Source organism: Poromitra crassiceps, assembly GCF_964638095.1.
Source record: "Poromitra crassiceps genome assembly, chromosome: 3".
In the NCBI taxonomy this organism is placed as follows: Eukaryota; Metazoa; Chordata; class Actinopteri; order Beryciformes; family Melamphaidae; genus Poromitra; species Poromitra crassiceps.
The window spans coordinates 26945617-26967319 of NC_139625.1; the positions used below are offsets into that span (position 1 = coordinate 26945617).

Sequence of the window (21703 nt, forward strand, 5' to 3'; positions counted from 1 at the left end):
GCTAGACACTCCATTTAAACTTTAAACGAGTGACCACTTTTAGGACTATCACCTTAATTCAGCTTTAGTCTATCTTTTGTACTGTTTGAGAAATCGCAGTTTATGTTGCATGCTTTTTTCAGCCTTTTTAATGGGATCCTATGGAGCCAGCCTTGAGTGTGTCTCACTAGCAGGCTGTACTTTTGACTAAATCCACCCATTTTAAAACTGCGACAGTTGAGTTCACACAACTTTAACACTACATACATAATAATATATTATACATCAGACCCTTGAGCTACTTCTGCTAACACTAACAAAGTCAAAATATAAGATGTGATGTATAGTTTTTGAGATATTAACATTTGTTTGACACCACTTTTCAGCTTTATTTCATACTAGTTAACTGCTGCAGTGGCACCGAAAGTGCTTTTTTGTTGTCATGATGTCACGCAGATTTGTCCAATACATGATTATAATGCAGAGTGATGGGGTAAAAACTGAAAAAATGCAATACTGAGGTCAATGACGTCTCAAGGTCACCAGAGGTCAGATACAAAGTACCTCCATGTTCATGTTTGAACCAGCTCTGGACTGTTTGGATGTGATGTGCTGTGCTCCTTTAAGACAGTGTTGAGGGCTGAAACACCCTGGGTCAGCATGAATGAGCACCAGCTGTTGCTATGGAAACTGTGCAGTCTTTCAAAGGATTGATTCGGCTGGCGAACCTGTCCGACCGGACACAGGGACAGGTGTGGTCCACATTTCCATGATATGGCTGTAAATATGCTGTGAATAACATGTTTTGTGGGAAAAATATATAATTTTATTTAGCCTATTACAGTCCTTCCTTAAATAGGGCAGTGGTGGGTTCAATCCTCAGGACCGGCAGGAAAAATCTGGGTGGGCAAAGTGAAACGCTCCAGTGAAGCTGTTCAGTGGCCAGCAGATCAGACTGTGGTTTTACTGTCAGCTTCCAGGTAGTATCAATGTGTGTGAATTTGAACAGGGCACTCCGGAAAAAGAAATTATTGCTCTCAGTGAGACTCCCCTGAATAAATAAAAGTGTAAAAAAAGAAATTGACCAATTTGCTGAGGACACCCCTGGAACCCCCTCAAGGACTCCTGGTGGTACCCGGACCCCACGTTGAGAACCACTGTGCTATCCAACAAGAAGAGACAGAGTGAAAGTGATACAATTTCTCAGAGGAATGTTGACAATTGGTTATTTTACAATTTGATATGTCTTTTTTATTAACTGCTCACAGTTATTTAATTATACACACAAACTTCTTTGGACATATCTTAAGTTGATAAACTTCTCTGATAAATATTGATCTTGGTTTAGGTCAGAACTTGTAGATGATAACATTGTTAAAAAATTATCTTGTCCCGTGGTGTTGGGAGGAGGTGGATCCATATTGAACAAGCAATTATGTGGTAATTACTTCCATAACTGATAGGTAGACACTGTCAATAAGCAAGTATGGGAAATAAGTGGCCCTGATTTCCACTGAAACAAATAAAATAGAACAAAATAGTTTAGCATAAAATCATTTCGAACACTGTTTCAAAAAACACTAGAGGGAGACATTCCATTATTGCATTTACAGAGCAACTGCCCTCAGTTCAGTTCGCCCTGTGCTATGTTGGTCTCAGATGAAGTTTGAACACAGGATGGCAAACTTGCTCCAAGTTGCTGGTCCAAAGAATATTTACCTGTATTAATAAATATACATTTTAATCAAGAATAACCAGTTTTAAATACCAAAGAAACAGGAAAATAACAACAGCTGATAATAACTGCTATAAAAGAGAAGGCATCAATATTATTTTCAGTCTGTTTGGTCCTCAATTGCACCGGCTCCCAGGGACGTCCGTGGTGTCAGGTGTGTAACAGAACTGTTTCCACCAGTCAAAAGGCACTAACTGTTGAACCTTGTGGTTAAAAGCGCTCCCCCGTCAGCAGGAGGGCCTGTCTCCAGGACAACCCAGTCTCTGGCCGCAGACACGCACAGTATTGATAGGTGAGCTAAGGAGACTCTCGATGCTGTCACTGGGCTGGAAATAAATAGTGAGCCATGTTGCAACAGGGGCGGGGCTGCCACCGCAGTTACCTGCGAGGGATCTGGCACCTGAGGGACACAAACAAGAACAACGGCAAATGAGCATCTCCAACATTGCTAGTTATTCATAGTGGGAGGGGCTACATCTGCTAGTGCCCTCACCTGTCACAGTCTTTCACTTTTTGTCTCCCCTTTCTCTGCTTTCCTCGTCCTCTCTGTCTTTTCCTACAGGACGGTGACAATGGACAATAAGTTATTATGCATATTACTTTCAACGGCTTCAAATTGAACTTTATGATCATCAGATTCATGTTCTTACCGTTCAACTTTCACAATGGGTTGCCTGATTCTGAGGATGAAATATTACAATGAATGAAAAAATAAAAATAAAACCACCCATTGCAACATCCTAAATATTTGAAGATTTATGAATACATTACAACAGGCCATAAGCATGAAGTGTTTTCTTACCTACATTCACATGTCTGATGCTCCACAAACATCATCTCAACATATTCTTGACCCCGCTCCGCTGGCCTGATTTTCAACAGCTGAGGGACGAAACAATGCAGTTACCAAATGTGACACAAAAAGAATTGAGAAAAGAATCCAAAGGACGTGTTGGACCCATGATGCCTTTGTCTCACCTGCATGGTGACGTTTGATTTCTGGGTGGGATGGCACTCCAGCTTCTCGTCCCCACAGCAGCCTGCACATCGCACCAGGGGCACGCAGGAGGGGCTGTAGATGTGCTCCACCTCTGCAGGGTACTCTTGCACCACCTCCACCAGCTTCTCGATGGTCCTGCAGAAGCTGCGACCCCACACCTCTTGGAACATCAACACTGTGGGTGAAAGGAGGAGAGTGGAATCAGCATGGGATCGTGGGTTGTGGGTGGCAAGGCAGTTGCAAACCAACCACCTTGTATTTCACATAATAAAATGCATACATTTGCATAAGAACACTATTATTTCTGATATTTATTTTTTTATTTACAGAATATTACCTGTCACCTATCATCTGTCATTCTATCTTACTGCAATTCACTTTTTACAACCATGAACCACATCATGTGTGTGCTTGTCTATAAAGGTTAATTGGAACGGCAGGAACATCATGCTACTTGTAGGCCTACTGAGCTTGTGTAACTTGCTTGTACCATCCAAGTTTCTGCTGCACAGCCAAAGACATTGTCATGCATTCATCTCATACCATGAATAATACCCTCAATAATCCAACAATAGCATGCTCATAACATGCCCATACACACATGCGATATGCCGGTGCGTATCCTGTTCTCATTTTGAAGTCAAAATGTTTGTATAATGCATGCTTGTGTGAAAGAGTCCCAGTCTAGTCGTCTGGGGGGTGGGGTTGTGGAACAGGGCCGATCGTGGCCGAACAAACAGAGAGGGAAGAGAAAACAAACGTTGGAAACATGGCCATGAGCAGAACCCGGCCGAACTGCCCCGCGCTCAGGCACCTCTGGGACTGCAGCAACCCCGGGGTCACAGAGTGGAGCCTGACACCACAACAGCTGTTTATAAGAGCAGACAGGCTGGGAGGAGATTGCTGAGCAGAGAGAGATGGCCACTACGCCCTGATTCTCTGTCAGCAGCTTGCCTGGCCTTCTCTGGCCGCATGCCCTCTCAGTTCCTCTGACTGCAAGTGCTGAAAGTGTTTAACGCTCTTAATATATTTATCTTAGAGGCATTGATTTACAGTGAAGTGGGAAGAGGAAGGGGAGGAGTAGGGAGAGGAAGGGGAGGAGTGGGGAGAAGGTAAGATAGCAGGGTGTGAAGGCCTGAGCTCATCCATCAACCCAGCCAGCGCTCGCCCCGCTAAAGGCTCTTGCAAAACCTACACCTCATAATTCCCCGCTTGTGCACACATGCCCTGTTACTCTCTAGATTCACATCTAAATCAGTGACTGACTCACAGACACGATTCAAGGACTTAGTTCTTTATGTTCTGCATGCAATAGATTTCAATTCACAAGTTAAGGCAAGCAAAGGTTTTCGTGGGGATCGCATCAATTCACTTTCACAGATAAATAGATAGCAGTGTGAGAAAGTAGTTTTACAGCAACTAAACTTTAGTTCACCAAACAGTAGCTTTATTGCAAAGGTATACTTTCAAAGTAGCTCCCCCAATACCAATAGATACAGTATATAGATAGATGGATGGATGAATGGATGGATGGATGGTGCAGGGAGAAGAAGCAGAAATTCTTACCTTCGGTTGTGTTTATGCTTGACAATGGTATGCTCTGCAAAACAACAACAACAAAACGGGTTACAAAATCATTGATCATTCCTTCACTTGCTGTGACAATATATTAAGGCGATGGGTAAAACCTTTTACAAGTTCTTGTTAGATGAGACTCCAGACTTGAATGGTTGACTGATACATAGATAATGGGAAATAAATAAACAGGTAGGCAGAGGTAAGAGGCATGCCCACACCTTACCAAACCTAACAAAGCTGTATTTTTCTTCTTCCAGATTTGCTCCACATTTTCTCCCCAATTGGACGTGGCCAATTCCCCCTGCTGTCCCGGTCATTGCCCCACCCCCTCTGTCAATCTGGGGAGAGTTGTAGACTAGCACATGCTTCCTCCGATACATGAGCAGTCCCCAGCTAGCCTTGTGTCACCAGGCTCTTCCCGAGGAGAAGAGCCTGGCACCCATCATTTGTGAATTACACCTCTCGGCGTCTTTCCGCCCTAGAGCCCAGAACCGGAATATGTAAACCGGATATGTGCCACAATTTTATCGTTCCCCCGTTGAAATGAAGATTCGAGTTGTGTAGGCTAACTAGTCGCCACAAATGGTGACAGTGGCAGTGCCATATTGCACCAATCAACGTTTTGTTTTATGTACTATATAACTTTTTAGGCACCTCGTGTTATCAGGCTCTAGCTAACTAACGTTAGCTACACGGAAGATTTTTCTGGCACACGTATCCGGTAACTGGATTCTGATTCCTGCCATTGCGCATTGGTCACGCCCCAGTTCCCGAATGCTCCAGACTAGTCCCCAGCTGCTTCTTTTCACCTGACAGCAAGGAGTTTCACCAGCAGGATGCAGTGCGTGGGAGGATCACGCTTTTACCCCAAGTCACCCCCCGCCCAAACAGGTGACCTGCCCTGACCGACCAGAGGAGGCACTAGTGCAACGACCAGGACTCATACCCCACCGGCTTCCCACCCGCAGACACAGCCAATTGTGTCTGTAGGAACGTCTGACCAAGCCGGAAGTACCACTACCACCGGGAATTGAATAACAAGCTGTACTTATTAACACAGGCGTCGAATATGAAAAGCCCCATTTTCATAAATATAAAGACAGCATCAGCCAGCAGTGAAACCTAATTACGGTGACACAAAGAGAGCGAACACACATCGTTTCTCCCTCTCTACTGTGGAAAAGTCTCTTTGACGCGCACCAGATCCTGTCTCTTATAGCCTATAGATCCCATTCCTCTATGTGCCCAACTGTTTAGGTTCAAAACCTGTTTCCTGTGGTGTAAGATTCAGCTCTCTATTTATTTTCCCATTGGTGGTTTCCCCCTGTCCTGATTCTTTCCCATCATCCCATGAGAAACAGAGTGTGTTTCTCATTGGCCTGGGAAAACACAAAACCTCTGGGTGACTCCATTTCAGGAAGGGAAATCTCCATTTGATAAAATAGCCTCCAGCAGAAGCGCTGGACAGGCGGCAAACAACCTGCTTCCGCACTATGTCATCATCAGTGGTGTTACCTTTCACGGCCTGTTTCAGTGACGATAGCTGCAGAGATCTATACCGTTACACCAGCCCTGTCTATGCGTTGACGGTGCCATTGGCTTGGAAAGCTGGTCCAAAAGTTGTTATATAATAGCAGACATACGGAGGAGGAAATTTCATTAGTGCTAAAGTTGCTTTTTACACCATCGGCCCATTGCTGAAATGCCTCCTCTTCCTGTTATGAACCAAACTTAGTTTGAGGGCGAGGAGAGTATCTGTCAGTACAGGGCTACGACCTGCCTTTCTTTTTCCAAATAATGTGACTGAAGGGAAGTGGAATGTCCCACTTTGATGATGATGCACATTATACACACACACACACACACACACACACACACACACACACACACACACACACACACACACACACACACACACACACACACACACACACACACACACTTCAGACTCAGAGGTTCCTCAAACGTCTGACAGTTTCCTGTATTTGTCAGCGCTATTGGTAGCAGGCAGGTCTGTGTGTTTGGGAATGGATTGTTCTCTTCTTCACATGACAGAGCTTCATATCAGCAGATACACAAGAGCCAGTCATCTACTTGAGGCTGGATCCTCCCTGTGCTACAGGAACTGCTCGGGCATCTCCCCTTTTCAACCCGGCCAAAATGTACAGCTGTTCCTGGGACAGCAGCTATTCTATATAGGCAGGCGTTCACTGAACTGTGTTGACTTCACAAGAGCACCGCAGGACACAGTGAGCTCCGCTACCACAATATTCTTCATGCACAGCTTGATACAGTCAGAGTTCCGTTTATAGTTACTGTTCAAAGTCATTTCCCCCTCCGTGGGGCATTGATTCATCTTTTTCACCCTCTCTAGATGCCAGAGACATCAAATACATCTCTTTGCAGTGTTAATTGGCATATGATTTGCTTCTTTCTTTTTGTCTATGGGCTTTCATGTGCTTTAGGGAGAGGCTGTTCTGCAGGGTCTTTCTGGCTCCGGTCTCAGTTGCCTTTCAGTATGTGGTGACCATGGGGGGGATCTGACCCAGGTTCAGGGTTAAGTCTGGACAAGACAAGGCCACCTCTTGGCACCTCCTATTGTGAGCTGCCCCCAAACACTGGCAGCAAGGCTACATTGACGATCCATTCCTCACAGAACTAAACTGTCCGTCCTTGTGCAATACGTACAGTATATAGGATGACTGTGTGAGGACACGATGAGTGGGAGGTGATTCAGTTTAAGAGGAACCTTTTAAAGTCAAACATTGTTTAGACACTTGCTCTATAAGTCCTGGAAGAGGGATTCCTCCCTGAGTCACAAGGTTTCGTCCGTTTTTTCCCTCTCTCTTCCTAATGAGGTTTGTGTGGGAGTTTTTCCCCTGTCATCAGTCAGGGTCTAAGGTTGGGAAGGGGGTGTCATTTTCATTTATTGTTTTCATAATGTGGGCGTTGCGATGGCCTTTAAGACTGACTGTGATTAAGGGCTATACAAATAAACTTGACTTGTCGTGACTATAAATTCTTCTACACTAGGCTGATAATGGGACACTGCGTATAATCACCTTCACTTGAACATGCAACATCTGCAACATTTTCCTGAAATAGTTTGATTCTGATAATAGCATATATATATATATATATATATATATATATATATATACACACACACACACACACACACACACACACACACACACATACATACATACATACATACATACATATATATATATATAACGCATATATATATATATATACGCATATATATATATATACATATATATATATATACATATATGTATATGTATATGTATATATATATACACACACACACACACACACACACACACACACACAAAGTGGCTGGTGAGGGAAATAGTAAAGCATACAGATAAAACAAAATCTGAATACACAGGATGTGATATAACTACCCCTTGTGCAATTTTGAGTGACCCATGTAGAATTCTAGATTGGGTGCTAGAGTAAGGAGGCGGTGGGTGAGAATGGGTATGTTATTGGGGTTATCAGGTAAATATGAATTTCCGGGGTCCAGGAACACTCAGCACAGTTGTGGACAGTTGGCCATTGGAAATGACGCGGTTTAATGTTGGTCCAGAGGCCTCCTGTGGAGAAGCCATTCTCATTGGCTAATCAACATGCTGGATATGTATTGAGGTTTGTGCTCTCCCTGACTATTATGCTCCCATAATCTTGTAGTAGTTTTCATTTCTTGGCATCTGGTTCTCAGGGACATTGTGCTTACAGCTTATCTCCATCTCTCCCTCTCTGTCCCCTTTGAGCAGAGAGTAGTGCTTTGCAGAGTAAGGGCCGGTCAGAGGGATCTAGTGACTGAGCGTACATCAAAACATCTACATCAGTCACAGCAGGACTGCAACAAATATAGCATTCACTTCGAAAACTAGTCTCTTATTTTTCTGATCTCTCTAGTGAAAGTTTGCCAGCTGCTGGTTAAGAGTGCATGTTCCCTGCCTGGTTCCCTGGGTCAGAGCAGAGGACCTGTTGTGTCCCTGGGCTCCTGCTGTCACTCCACAGAGGCTCCAGGGCTCCTCACTCTCCACTCCCACACAGCTGAACTGCGTCATCTTTAACCTCCTCTCTTCTCTCCATCTGTCAGAGGAAGGGAGCAAAAATAAAACATGGTGGGGACCAAGAACAAGACAAGGCCATTAAGGAGTTCTTTGCTTTGAGCAGTGAGGGTCAAGCTCGGGGAACAAAACGGCCTTTTTCACTGACTGTAATGGCAGATACTACAGCCACTCAGAGGGCAATAATCATAAAGGCATGGATCCCAGCCAGCAGGCTGCACACTCTACAGACGCAGTGTGGCCAAGTGTAAGTGATGATAGAAAGTGGAGTATCAAGACGCAGAGGACACTTTAAATGCCGTCTAAACAGACAAGACAACTGTGGGGTGAATGGACTAGCTCATCTGTGTTTCTCTTCCCGTTTGAATGACAAAACCATGACAGTAAGTCATGCTTTGTTTCACCATCCAACAACAGAGACTCCGAAAGGTTTGTGGGCTTATATGTAGCAATAATAACACACGTTTGCTTTTTGTATTGAAGGTACTTCTATCCGTTTATTTACACTGCTATAACAGTTTAATGTGAAACTCAACCTTAATCTGTGAGGGTGACAATGTGAACGAACAGTCTGAGATGAGATGCAGGTCAGCGCCAGCGGGGAAGGGGGGTTCGGAAGAAACAGCTAACGACCATCCCGTCCCCCTCCCACCCACAATGCAGTCCAGTGAAGCACCTGCCCCTCCGACTCCCTGAAAGCATACGGGCCAGGGGGAACTGTGTCATGTTTCTGGTCTCCAACGCTCAAGACTGACTCCAAACACGAGACCACACAAGTGAATACAAACACAGAGTCCGATAGGTGAGTGAGAAGAAAATGACGCTAGCTCCCTGACCCACTCCTCTGACTACTCACCCATCCCTTTCTCCAGAATCCAGATCAACAAAACCGTGACCGTGACATAAATTCTCAGGCTTCCCCCAAGAGCTCGGAGGTCACTGTATCTACTCTCAATGGCTACAAAAGAAAGGGCAGGTTGTGTTTTGTATACACGAAGTGGGGTGAAACTCCAGTGACAGCAGTGCCATTATAGGCCTGACAGTCTCCAGCTGGGACTCTAGGGTGGTCAGGTCAGGGCTCGTGATCACAGAGCGCTCAAACAGCAACACAGCAGCTAAATGTGCCGCAGCAATCCAAGACATTCTGTCAAAGGATTGGCTGTGAAAGGAGCCTTTGAAAGCCAGAATGATTCCACAGATTAAAAAACAAACACAAACAGCTGTGTTACTGTATGAACTAGGAACTGTATGGCACAGTGACCTTCAACCATTCTGCGTGTCTCTCAAACGTGTGATGATGAGTGACTTTAAGGAAACTCCGAATTTGGAGACAAAAGTTTAAAGTGTCTTTAGGATACAAATGATTATATTCTGCTGTGAGTCTGCTTGCATGCAAGCAACCACATTCTAGTAGAAAAGTAGTTGTCAAAATCTTCACATAATGAACGTCTCGAGACTTGAATCAAAAACTGCAATGAAAATGCTGCTTTGCGGTGACAGGGCAGAGGTAAAGGGCCATATAAATGTTGTTTTAGATCAAGGTAATTTCTAGGGGTGCTCCAAAAAACAAAATCGATTCTGAAAGGATCGCGATTCTTAATGCCACGATTCCTGGATCGATTCCAAACTCCCAAGACAAAAAAAAAAAAAAAAATTACAGTGCACCTGAACGCAACATGCAAGATACCGGCTGAATAAGTGTCCAAATGTTCATGTCATTTGTGTACTGTACTGCCACGGTGCCACCACCTCTTGCACTTAAGAACTCTGGTTAATGTATTCCCCCCAAAATCTATAAATCCTTCTCAAAGTCTACAGATCCCCCCCAGCCTATAAATCCATCTTATCTGAAGAACATAAGGGGGGAATTCCCCCCTAGTTTGCAAAATGAATTTAGGCCCTGACTGTAATACAGAAGTTGAATTTGAAGTTCAGCATTAATACATTTGTCATTTTGTGTCTTATATTTACCTTTGTGTGTTATTGCAATATAAAACTACATAATTGAGAATTGATTCTAGATTCTGGAATCGAGGATCGTTGGAATCGAGAATCGTTGGAATCGAGAATCGATTCTGGAATCGGATCGTGACCCCAGGAATCGGAATCGGATCGGATCGTGGCTTAGCCGGATCGCACCCCCTAGTAATTTCCTCAATAGAATCCATTAATGCATTAATGCACAACACACACACACACACACACACAGTACAAAACGTGCACGCCATGCACAAACACACAGTACAAAACGTGCATGCCATGTGCACACACACACGCACGCATGCGCACACACACACACACACACACACACACACACACACACACACACACACACACACACACACACACACACACACACACACACACACACACACACACACACACACACACACACACACACACACACACACGACACAGGTCCTCAGATAAGGCTGACCGGTGGTAATTGTGGTCCCTATTACAGTAAACGCTGCTCTCACTGTGTAAACCACAGCAAATGACATCCAGATGGGAGATTAAAGCCTGCTGCGTAGACGGCTGCTCCTCCCCCGCAGGAGGAAGGAGAAATCCATATTTCCTGATTGCGATTGTGCCCCTCCCCTGGGCCCCTCCCCTGGGCCGCGACATTACAACTAAAGAGACGCACCACGACAAGGCAAAATAACAGCCCTATCAGGCACCGGGTCACTGCAGCTGCATGGACTCACATGCAGACATGATTGTTGCATCTGAATTGGAAAGACGACACAGAAAGAGAGAGAGAAAGTTTGGCTTTGATATTCTTTAATGCAACATCTACTTTAAAGGATGAATGCCCCTTTAGATCATCACTGTCACATATCATTAGTTTGTGATGTTATTCCAGGAGATATTTTGTGGTGTGTTTTACTATTTTGGTGTATCCATCCCTCAACCTGCCTCATCTGTACAGTTCATTTCAGTTGAGTTCATTTTGACAGCCCCCAGAGAAGGGGTGTGAGCTTGTTGCATTCAGCTGTGGGCTACATGTGTAGGTGGAGAGATCAATAGCGATTAGTAACAGGAAGAGGGCGAGACTTTTTCCAGTTGAGAAACGGCAAGAGCTGCACCCCTTACTCAAAAAGCAACATGTGTTGTGGCTGCACTGTGGTCTATTGAAGCTACTATCGGAGAGGATATTGCTATCTCTTTGTCTTGCACAATGGACTGACTGACTGATTGACTGACTGACTGACAGACACACACCAACACCTGAAGTTTACTGTTGATGTAGATATCTGAAAACATTTCTTCTATTAAAACTCCATTGTAGCTGCGTTGCGAATCTCTTGATGTGATATCAAGTTGTCTACGCTTGGCCAGATATCCACAGGAATAACAAAAATCCACCAAGTCAAGTGTTTTAAAGTGGATTTTCCCTTTAAAATAAACATAGTAAAAACATACACACTATTAGTCTAGTGCAATGCTCTCCCAACCGCCATATGCACACAAATAGTGTCAGGTGTTAACTGTTATGACCTGACTAGATCTGCTTTGTGATCACATCCTTGTTTTGGGTACATAAATAGCTCCTAGTCTCTGTACTGGTTCTGCTCGGGGTGACTGGCTCTGTGTGACACAGATGGTCACACTCGAGCATTGTTTTGCTGCTGGTGATGAAGTAAAGGAAACACCTGTACGGAGTCATCCTCACACACATGGGAGCAGAAGACCAGCGATTTCCTCCAATAGGAACATACATCACCTCTGAAATGTTAGGAGAGAGACTTTCTCTCAAGTCAAACAGTCAAAAGAGGTAGGTAAGAAGAAGGAGCTCATACAAGGGAATTTAGATTTATTTATATATTTAACAGTGTCATAATATCTTAAATAGCAGCTTTAAAAGCTCAATTTCCATTGATTTTTCTATGGAGACTAATTGCTTCCTATGTACCTATGTCTGTCAGGTTGTATTGTGTCTATGGCATGGAAAGATTTCAACTGCATGTTTTATTGTGTCCATGGAAAGATTAGTAACACTCTCACTGCACCAATGGAGCCAAGGTACATAAAGCATTCCAATGGTTTTGTTTGAAGGTGTGGAAAGTTGGCAAATGGGCAGGAGGCAACAGGCAGTGGAGCGGGCTTTGGCAAAGCTCTTTGATATTTTTGAGTGCAGTGCAGGCAGGATGCAAGCACTAATACTGAGATAGTGCTGCAATTGTCATTTTACACACACATATCCACAGGAAGTGCATGTACATATATACATTTCCACAGGAAGTGCTAATAATACGCTGAACAGGAGGATGGAAATAAAGTGTCAAGGAATGTGAGCAACATAACCGGTGGATGGCAAATATGGCCCATGCCCCGTCGGGCAGGGTGACAGGGTGAGCGAGAGGCCGTGAGATGGGCCACCATTGTTCCAAAGGGGAACCCAGGTGCTTCCACCCTATATGAAGAGCCATATGAGACTGGGACTGTTTCGAGAAAATAAAATGACTACTGCGCACGCGCGCGCGCACGCACGCACGCACACACACACACACACACACACACACACACACACACACACACACACACACACACACACACACACACACACACACACACACACACACACACACACACACACGTCAGGATTCAGTATTGCTTGGATTGCATCAGTTCCAATTTGATTCTGTTTGCTGCCAAAAATCACAGAATGTAGCAACAATGTTCTCCTGAAGGAATTCTGTGGTGTACTGTACTGATGCCTGTCACCTCTGTTTACAGACGCTGTTTACACCCTGTGCAGCATAGACATTCTGCAGTGTACTGTACTGATGCCTGTCACTTGTGTTTTACAGACCCTGTTTACACCCTGTGCAGCATAGGCATTCTGCAGTGTACTGTACTGATGCCTGTCACTTGTGTTTTACAGACCCTGTTTACACCCTGTGCAGCATAGACATTCTGCAGTGTACTGTACTGATGCCTGTCACTTGTGTTTACAGACCCTGTTTACACCCTGTGCAGCATAGACATTCTGCAGTGTACTGTACTGATGCCTGTCACTTGTGTTTACAGACCCTGTTTACACCCTGTGCAGCATAGACATTCTGCAGTGTACTGTACTGATGCCTGTCACTTGTGTTTTACAGACCCTGTTTACACCCTGTGCAGCATGGACATTCTGCAGTGTACTGTACTGATGCCTGTCACTTGTGTTTACAGACCCTGTTTACACCCTGTGCAGCATAGGCATTCTGCAGTGTACTGTACTGATGTCTGTCACTTGTGTTTTACAGACCCTGTTTACACCCTGTGCAGCATGGACATTCTGCAGTGTACTGTACTGATGCCTGTCACTTGTGTTTACAGACCCTGTTTACACCCTGTGCAGCATAGGCATTCTGCAGTGTACTGTACTGATGTCTGTCACTTGTGTTTACAGACCCTGTTTACACCCTGTGCAGCATAGACATTCTGCAGTGTACTGTACTGATGTCTGTCACTTGTGTTTACAGACCCTGTTTACACCCTGTGCAGCATGGACATTCTGCAGTGTACTGTACTGATGCCTGTCACCTCTGTTTACAGACCCTGTTTACACCCTGTGCAGCATAGGCATTCTGCAGTGTACTGTACTGATGTCTGTCACTTGTGTTTACAGACCCTGTTTACACCCTGTGCAGCATAGACATTCTGCAGTGTACTGTACTGATGCCTGTCACCTCTGTTTACATACCCTGTTTACACCCTGTGCAGCATGGACATTCTGCAGTGTACTGTCCTGATGCCTGTCACTTGTGTTTACAGACCCTGTTTACACCCTGTGCAGCATGGACATTATGCAGTGTACTGTACTGATGCCTGTCACCTCTGTTTACAGACCCTGTTTACACCCTGAGCAGCATAGACATTCTGCAGTGTACTGTACTGATGCCTGTCACCTCTGTTTACAGACCCTGTTTACACCCTGAGCAGCATAGACATTCTGCAGTGTACTGTACTGATGCCTGTCACCTCTGTTTACAGACCCTGTTTACACCCTGAGCAGCATAGACATTCTTCAGTGTACTGTACTGATGCCTGTCACCTCTGTTTACAGACCCTGTTTACATCCTGAGCAGCATAGACATTCTTCAGTGTACTGTACTGATGCCTGTCACCTCTGTTTACATACCCTGTGCAGCATGGACATTCTGCAGTGTACTGTACTGATGCCTGTCACCTCTGTTTACATACCCTGTGCAGCATAGACATTCTGCAGTGTACTGTACTGATGCCTGTCACCTCTATTTACAGACCCTGTTTACACCCTGTGCAGCATAGACATTCTGCAGTGTACTGTACTGATGCCTGTCACCTCTGTTTACAGACCCTGTTTACACCCTGTGCAGCATAGGCATTCTGCAGTGTACTGTACTGATGTCTGTCACTTGTGTTTACAGACCCTGTTTACATCCTGAGCAGCATAGACATTCTTCAGTGTACTGTACTGATGCCTGTCACCTCTGTTTACAGACCCTGTTTACACCCTGTGCAGCATAGACATTCTGCAGTGTACTGTACTGATGCCTGTCACCTCTGTTTACAGACCCTGTTTACACCCAGTGCAGCATAGACATTTTGCAGTGTACTGTACTGATGCCTGTCACTTGTGTTTACAGACCCTGTTTACACCCTGTGCAGCATAGACATTCTGCAGTGTACTGTACTGATGCCTGTCACTTGTGTTTACAGACCCTGTTTACACCATGTGCAGCATAGACATTCTGCAGTGTACTGTACTGATGCCTGTCACCTCTGTTTACAGACCCTGTTTACACCATGTGCAGCATGGATATTCTGCAGTGTACTGTACTGATGCCTGTCACCTCTGTTTACAGACCCTGTTTACACCATGTGCAGCATGGATATTCTGCAGTGTACTGTACTGATGCCTGTCACTTCTGACGCAGAACTGGAACTGGTTTTACTCCATCTTTATTAGTACCTTTATTAGTTAGCTTGACCTAACTAGTCTAACTAATTCTAACCCCATAGCCCTGAAAACAAGCTTGAGCCCACTTACAGTGAATAGAAGGATATATTAGGCCAGTGAACCCTTTTCATATCAAGGACCCCTAATTTAGTCCACACTAAGGCCACAAACCCCCCATTTGATGACATTTTGTCAAATTAGATTTTTTTTTAATTATTTGATATGATTTTGTCCAGAAAACTATCTCTGTATTTGTAGGTAGGGAGATAACAGTGATACTACATTATATGACCAAAACAACTGTTCTTCTACATTCTCTAATTGTGTTAACTTCTTGTAAATTAAATTAAATAATGGTGAAGTTTAACAATACACCAATTTGCTAGGGACCCCTTGCAACCCCCTCAGGGAATCCTGGTGGTCCCTGGATCCCATGTTGAGAACCACTGTATTAGGCTACACTTAACATATCCCTTACTTCTATAAAGGGTCAGTAGAACATATTTAAGTGACAGAGGTTTCAGTTGGAAAAACAATGATCTAAACCTCATGTTTCTATCACACAACGTTCAAAAGCTATGAATGATTATCTAAGCAGATTCAAATAAAAAAGATGGAATTTCATCGCCGACTGTCCTCAAAAGCTGGCAGTTTCATGTGCAACACCACAAATGCAGATGAGTATCTTGTAAACTATTTATTGTGCTGCTGTCAAGCATAAAAAAATAATGATTTTCCTAAGGAGGTCTGGAAAATGGTCACTACAAGTGCCCTCTATTTCAAAATGAAAGCTATTTTTGTGAACACATTTTGGCCCCATGACTCAGTAAAATATATATCCCCCCCACCCCCACCACAATAACACACCTACACACACACACACACACACACACACACACACACACACACACACACACACACACACACACACACACACACACACACACACACACACACACCCTTATGAGGAAACAATTGACACCAACAAAATGTTGTTCCTGAACTATGCCTTAAATCCTTGGTAGTAAAGAAGGCTTATTAGGCAGTTGACTATCAGCGGACGTGAGTAACGGCACGAGCCACACAGAGCTGGTGTCGTCATCGATTAGGAGCACATGGTTAAAGGTTTGAGAAAGCTAAAGAGAGACAGTTATGTATAGCGGTGCCAGACACATGACTCATTTGGTCTTTTCCATTCTGCTTGGCCAGTCTGCAGAATGGTTTGCTGTGGGTCGTGGTCGTGCCAGGGCCGACACCTAACCAGTCTCATTCATACCTCAAATAACAATAAGAGCGCTCCTCATGACTTCAACTGTCATGATGAATTCAAAAGAGCAGTTGTAGGCCTAGTATTGTGAGTGTCGACTGATTGCTGATAATGTGAAATAGAAATGAGAAATGGCAAAAACTTCCTCCTCAGCTTCTAACAGCAACTCAAGGATTAGTCTCGCTGGCCAGCCTCCCTTCCCTTCCGGGAGAGGAGTCTGGCAGCGCTGGTCACCATTCTGGAATTGCGATGGGCGGCGCTTAGCGGCAGTGCTCTTGGAAAATAGTTTCCAACAATCCAACTTGCCATTTTCAGCGTGTAGCAACGAGCTAGTGTGTAGGTTTTTGCCGTTAGCTTGCTAGCTAGTTAGCATTGTTGTTTTCACTGCGGCGGCAGGGGACTACAGCGACACACAGGGAGGGGGGAGTGGAAGCCGCTCTGATTGACATGGTCGGAACCAATGACAGCTTGTAATAAGCGGAGGAGCGGACATCGGGCAGCGACTGAAACAGTCGCTCCAATGGGAGAGCAGCTGTAGAGCAGGGGAGGGCTTATGCCAGCAGCCTGTTTCCGTGCAGCCAGACTCCTCTCACGGAAGGGAGGGGAGGCTGGCCAGCGAGACTACTCAAGGATTAGAATAAGAACGCTGTGCAAGTATACATTTCCATTTTTCCTGTTGATAAATGCGAGGGTATTCCAGTGTTTTGATTGGATACATGTTTTTTCTCAGCAGTAGCTGACACTCTCCTCTACTGATTCATATGACTTGGGAGATAGGATGATGAATCTCAGAATCGCAGTTTACATTTGCCGTCAGTCGTCAGGCGAGCAGGGAGACATTTAACCTGCTACACGTCGAGGGTCCTGGATTTTGTCACTCCTGTTTTGACTAAGCGGGTTGTGAGCTGATTATGAGGATTAGTGAAGCTGTGGACTCCAGAGGCTCTGGAGGATAGAGAATGTGGGGAGACACAAAGCGGTCTGACTGTCTGAGTGTCCGAGTCGAATATTTATATACAAAGGAGACAGGCTTGCAAAGGGAAAATCACTACGGTGCCATTCAGTCCAGTAGACAGCATCAGTCTATGTGTGTGTGACAAAGGCAGTGAATGGACGCAGGAGCGGCCTGGTTTTGCATTAAACATGAGAGGCGTCAGACAGGACTGCCAGCCCTCTGCCACCTCGGGAGGAAATGGAGACTGAATGGATTCTAATGTTGGAGCCACACTTGGCACACGTCCCAACGTCCAGCGGCACATCCCCTTACAAGTGTTTCTGCAGGACGGCACAAGCCTTTGAATGAGCCCTCACTCCAGTTTCGGCTCAGACCTATTGGCACATTTTCAATATAGGACTACAGGCAGGCAGTGCCAGGCAACAGAGAACAGAGCAGCTTTGTGCTGATCTTTGTGCTGATCCACTGTTGCCTGACAGTGATATGAGTAGCCTGAAATTACGCTTCAATAGCAATTCACACACACACACACACACACACACACACACGCACACACACACACACACACACACACACACACACACACATGCATGCACACACGCCAGTATCATCATCATCATCATCATCATCGTTTACCACCATTATCCACACTGCCTGGTGTTAATTGAAATGGAGATAATATGCTGAAAACAAAATAAACAATTGGGGGAAGCAAAGCTGCAGGTGCAGATGAAAAGTAGAGAATTCAGGACTGTAAAATGTCTTGCCAATTTCACATGGCACATTGCCAAGACTCTCAGACTAAGCAGCTTGTTAAGACCAGAGTCTGATACCTCTCTACATTGCTACACGCTTACGGAACTTATAGCAGGCCATATCAACAAGCAAATCATTAGCCTACTGGAGAAACTTAATTGAAGGAAAAGTCTCCAACATTGATGTCTGAATGGAAATCTACACACTGAAGATCTCTAGGCCTAATGCCAATGTCTGTGAGAGTGGCTCATAACTAAAGTATGATGTTGCTCTACATTGTAGCCTAATTATAAGCTTAGTAAGCGTCTCCATGCTTGCATCATCTCTTCCACGCGGCGAGAGCGATGCAGTTTGTCACGTTCCACATAACGAATGAGCCAACAGGGCTGCAGGATGGCGCACATCCAAAACAGTTTTTTTTTTATATAAAGGGGCAATCCCAATGGCCAAGGGCCAGCGTGCTCTAGTGTCAACCCCGGTTGAAGTAGTGGTTACACTACCTCCCTCTGTGCAGCTGTCGCTGGCCAGGGGGGAATCGAACCCAGGGCGATTTTCATCCCATATTTAAAAGTTGAACACGCTAACCAGCCCGGCCAGGGCAAGGAGACAGTCCCACGCACATCCAAAATGTATCAAGGTGCCAGCAGCAGTGGGCGATTAGTGGTCCATCACATCAAAGCTGTCCGTGATCTGCTGACTCAACCCTTCTGACATTAGGAGACACTTAGCGAGACTGATAACAAGCTATTAGATAGGCATCATTCTACTACAAAAGTTCCAATAATGTTTTAGTATCCTATTCCTCTCGCCTATTAGTCAATTGTTTTGCTACTAGTAGATCATAACCACCAGATTATGCGACATTGACCCGTTTGATTTAATTTGCAGTGCACTGCACCACAGAAAAGCCTTCCCTCAGGTAACAACTGACTGACTGAGTGTAATTGAATATAACGTTCCTACCTGGGCAGGTGAGAGCTGCAGCTGAAGCGCCACCGCAATCTGGATGACTGTGCACAGTTTCATGTCGTGAGGTGTGCAGGCGCAGCGGGATGGCGGGTCCCGGTCCACGCCGAAAGTCCACAAGAGTCCAAACAGACTGGGAGAAAATATGCTGACAAGGAGCTTCCAGATGAGTGAAACAACCCTCCGTCTTCAGTAACGGTGAGAACGCGTGTATCGTCACGTAGCTCCCGCTCCGTCCGTGTAACCTGATGAAGTAGACTGTGCTAACTAATGAATAAGGCCCCAGAGACTAAATAGACTATAAGATAGCACTGGCGAAAAAAGAGTTTTATTTGAAAATGTTCTGTCACATTAAAAATTAAATAACTGCGCAGAATAAAAAAAATATTGAATACAGTCTGAAATGAGTTTTACAAAGCATGTTCAGTGCAGAAAGCTTGCAACAAATAAAAACGCAATCAGTAGGCTACCAATCTCTCCAAAATCTTGAAATCATCTTCCCAAAAAGTGCAAGTTGCAGGACACTTTCACTGGTCGATTTTCAGTCGTGTAGCTACTGAGCCTCGGGTCGGCACAATGACACACTTGCCTCTAATTGCCCCTCACTACCTTTTCATATGCTGGCCATTTAATCTCCTCCCCTTCTCTTCTCTTCCCTGCTCTCTCTCTCTCTCTCTCTGCTCGATGTCATCTGTGTCTTCAGGGAGGGAAGCCTCACTCACTGATGGCAAGAGGGTTTTGTGCATTGCATTTGAGACTCAGTGAAAGCTAACATGCAATGGGAATTTATGGGATGTTGTAAATAGAACAGTGGAACAGAGCCTGTTGGCAAAGCAATTCTGAATTCTAGCAAGTTCCCTGAGTAGCCTATACACTATGAAACCTCACTGTGAAACCTCTCCTATTGAGTAGGCTACTCAGGAGGTTCTGTGAGAGCTGTTCAGGCAAGGTAAACATTTAGAGATCTTTTTCGGCAGGGACATATTACACCCATTGCTAAATGGGTAAGATTCAGGCTCCAGGATGCACGGAGATTTCCTCTTGAGAGGGACAGCGACTGCATGGTTTAGTTAAGTTTGCAGAGAGAGAAAGGGAGATTCCATGACTGTTGACACATATACTTAATCTTCAGTGTTTGCAGAAGCCCTGGAACTGAAAAGATCCCTTGTGAGCTTCCTCACATTCCTCCAGCAGTGCTGAATGGCTCCGTCTGCTATTGTACAGACCACACTCAGGAGGGGAGTGTTTGTAAACATCTCAGACCATCTCAGACCACTCTCACCCCCAAACACACATGCACGCGCTCACACACACACACACACACACACACACACACACACACACACACACACACACACACATGCACAAACACACACACACCTGCAGCCTGGACAGAGCTTTGAGCAGATTAGTCAGTGGAAACAAAATGATGAAAGACGTTTCCTCGAATATAACAGGCACTCAGGCAGTTTATCAAAATTGCTGCATCTGTCAACATAACAATGATGTTGTTGTATGTCTTAATCATATGTGATTGGTGGAGAGGACACAATGACAGAATGGAAGCTAAGCAAGCCACGCTTCTTCTGGGAATGATTTATTTATGTACTCTTTTATTTGGCTTTGGCCTCTCCCTGCCACTCCCACTGTGTACCATTGTCCAGACAGTGAAACTTTTCTCCTGCAGACATAGCAAGTTATGCCCTCCACCACTCCTGAAACCATGCAGCCTACTGGACATCCCAAGCGTATACTATTGTAACTTAGCACACGTATACCAAAAGATGGTTCAGAAGCGATGTTTCTCTCTCTACTAAGACGTCAAATTGTCCAACTCATATTATTGAAGCATGAGTGACAGATTTGACAATGTGAGAAGGTGCAAGATAGTATTAAGTGAATAGAGGAGATGTAGCAGTCAAAATGGGACAGAGCCAGACTCTTACCGCTGTCTCACCAGCTGCCCAGCTTCTGATTAAATGTGTTTTTGAAGGTGCACCAGCTGATAGGGCCTAATAAGGTCACTCAGTTTGTTCATAGCATAAATACATGCTGACAAGACAAGGAAACCTGGCTGGAGCAATGGTGTATTGTAGTGGAGATGGATCTGGTGAAACGACCTCCAGCCCAGGCTTTGGTTTAGCTCAAAACACAGTACTAGATGTTCAGCGTTGCCCTGTGTCCTCTTGTCATTATGTCAAACAATGTGTTTGAGCAGGAAAAAGTGTCACTCCTACTTAGATTGCATGTTTGGCCTTTTAAAGAACAAAAAGGACATTGGCAGCAGGGCTAACTCAGCTGAGGAATCACACAGTCATGCGTTTGCTGACAAGGATTTTGATTGGACAAACCAAAGCATGTGTCATCTATTCACAATCATATATTTCAATTGAATACTAAAAGGAAAATAGGCTGCAGCTACTGTGC

At 44.8% G+C, this 21703-nt stretch overlaps 1 protein-coding gene across 1 annotated transcript in view; it reads right to left on the reverse strand.

Annotated features, from left to right (window-relative positions):
• Nucleotides 1-19755, reverse strand: part of tmem63c (transmembrane protein 63C) — a gene marked incomplete at its 3' end in the record, with an annotated part of 85575 nt that extends 65820 nt beyond the window's left edge. The window contains exon 1 of the mRNA XM_083634058.1: nt 19274-19755. The remainder of the gene's footprint in view (nt 1-19273) is intronic.
• Nucleotides 19756-21703: the final 1948 nt, after the last annotated feature.